The sequence below is a fragment of the Mustelus asterias genome, unplaced genomic scaffold (genome assembly GCF_964213995.1).
Source record: "Mustelus asterias unplaced genomic scaffold, sMusAst1.hap1.1 HAP1_SCAFFOLD_2116, whole genome shotgun sequence".
NCBI classification, from domain to species: domain Eukaryota; kingdom Metazoa; phylum Chordata; class Chondrichthyes; order Carcharhiniformes; family Triakidae; genus Mustelus; species Mustelus asterias.
In genome coordinates this window covers 23443-25986 of record NW_027592061.1, presented here as the reverse complement: position 1 = coordinate 25986, position 2544 = coordinate 23443, and the positions used below count along the sequence as shown (strand labels likewise).

The following is a 2544-nucleotide window of genomic DNA, read 5'->3' as shown; positions in this document are numbered from 1 at the left end:
TGGAATGCAGTGGTTCAAGAAGGCAGCTCACCACCACCTTCTCAAGGGCAATTAGGGATGGGCAATGAATGCTAGCCTAGTCAGTGAAGTCCACATCCCATGACATGGGGTGACACAGTGGTGAGAACTGCTGCCTCACAGTGCCAGGGACCTGTGTTTGAATTCGGCCTTGGGTGACTATCTGCGTGGAGTTTGCACGTGTCTGCATGGATTTCCTCTGGGTGCTCCGGTTTCCTCCCACAATCTAAAAATGTGCAGCTTAGGTTGATTGGCCATGCTAAATTTCCCCTTAATGTCCCAATATGTGTAGGTAAGGGGAATTAGTGGAGTAAATACATGGGATTCTGGGGATAGGGCCTGGGTAAAATGCTCTGTCGGAGACTTGGTGCAGACTCAATGGGCCAAATGGCCTCCTTCTGCACTGCAGGGATTCGATGATTCTACGATTTTATGAAAGAATATTAATAAAAACTCCCCACCAGAGGAAACAATTTGTCTCCATCTACCCAATCAAACCCTTTAATCTTAAACACCTCAATTCCAGCGAGAGTGGCTGAAAATGGCTGACCAAGTAGAACAGAAGAAAAGGACGTTGAGGAAATTTACGCAGAGGTGTGGGTTTGGATCAGCTCCTCGACATGTCCTATCAACAACTGATGCAGTTGTCTTGTGCCCATTAACACAGGCGTGTGAACAGAGGCCTGCACCGCAAACAGCAGCCCCTCCTGAAGAGGCTGCGCAAGGCCAAAAAGGAGCTTCCGATGGAGAGACCAGAGGTTGTCAAAACTCACCTTCGGGATGTGGTTATCCTCCCAGAGATGGTTGGCAGCATGGATGGTGCGTACAATGGCAAAACCTTTAATCAGGATGAAATCAAGTGGGCAATGTTCAGCCATTATCTTGGCAAGCTCTCCATCATCTTCAAGCCTGTCAAGCACGGTAGACTTGTGCCGAAACTTTATTGCCTCACCGCCCGAGGCTTGTAAGATCCCACCCGAGGCCAATGGAGAATGCTGTTCTGCGATCCTCGCCCGCCCCGATTCCAGGGCCGGTGTGTCAGTAAAATTCAGGCACTGGTATCGGTGCCACTCACTCCTCCAGGTTCATCCCTCTGGAGTAAAGAGTTTACAAAGGAAAGGTGTAAATAAAATTGGTTCCAGTGAAAAAAATAGCTCACTTTTTTATCTTCTATATCCAAGGGAATACAAACCTAGATAATGCAATCTGTGCTCATAATTTAACCCTTTTAGTCCCAATATTATTCCTGTAAATTAGAGCATAGCCAATATTGAAAATAATAATTACATTGAAAATTGGCAAGGACAGCTTCTGAGGCAATTTTCCTCTGCATATAAGAAATAAAATCATAAGTGCATTTTCCCCTTAAGTGACCAAGGGCACTTCTTGCCTCCATGGGTGTTTTGCTTGAGTAAGGAGGGCATCCTGCCCTGTGGGGAGACTGCCATGGAAAAACCTGAGTCTTCCCAGTCTGGTGGAGATCCCCTTTTATCGGCATTTCATAGGGTCAAAAAGCCCTGACATCCTAACCACTGGGGCCCCTACCTGTCTGGCTTCCTGCTTCCTCCACTACCTCCTCTCCCTCCCAGAGTGGCCCACTATTGAGGTACTCTGTGAAGGAATCTATATTTTTGGATTTTTGGTTGCATGTTTTTAGCATGGAGCCATTGTAAGCTAACACCTGTAGGAGTGAGCTTTGGTTGACTGGAGATTATAACATTTAAGGTTCAGAATATACCAAGTTTGACATATTAGACCTTACTTCAGAACAGAGGTTCACCCTGTTGTAAAATTTAACAGTCCAAAGGGTAATTGTTGGCAGCAGCTGCTCTGATGTATCCAGATGACTATCAGGACTAAAGAAGGAAATTAGGAGAGCCGGAAGGGGTCACAAGAAGGCCTTGGCAGGTAGAATTAAGGAAAACCCTAAGGCGTTCTATAAATATGTGAAGAGTAAAAGGATGAGACGTGAAGGAATAGGGCCTATAAAAGGTGAAGGCGGGAAAACCTGTACGGAACCAGTAGAAATGGCAGAGGTGCTTAATGAGTATTTTGCCTCGGTTTTCACAGAGGAGAAGGACCTGGGTGGATGTACTGCGGGCTTGCGGTGGACTGAAAAGATTGAGTATGTGGACTTTAACAAAGAGGTTGTGCTGGAATCTTTGAATGGCATCAAGATAGATAAGTCGCCGGATCCGGATGGGATGTACCCCAGGTTACTGTGGGAGGCGAGGGAAGAGATTGCAGAGCCTCTGGCAATGATCTTTGCGTCGTCGATGGAGACGGGAGAGGTGCCGGAGGATTGGAGAATTGCGGATGTGGTTCCTATTTTCAAGAAGGGGAATAGGGATAGCCCAGGAAATTACCGACTGGTGAGTCTAACCTCAGTGGTTGGTAAGCTGATGGAGAAGGTCCTGAGGGACAAGATTTATGAGCATTTATAGAGGTTTAGTACGCTCAAGAATACTCAGCATGGCTTTGTCAAAGGCAGATCGTGCCTTACGAGCCTGGTGGAGTTTCTCGAAA

General features: G+C 46.7%; 1 pseudogene; it reads left to right on the top strand.

Annotated features, from left to right (window-relative positions):
• The first annotated feature begins 559 nt into the window (after positions 1–559).
• Positions 560–1120, top strand: LOC144489308 (small ribosomal subunit protein uS19-like; annotated as a pseudogene).
• Positions 1121–2544: the final 1424 nt, after the last annotated feature.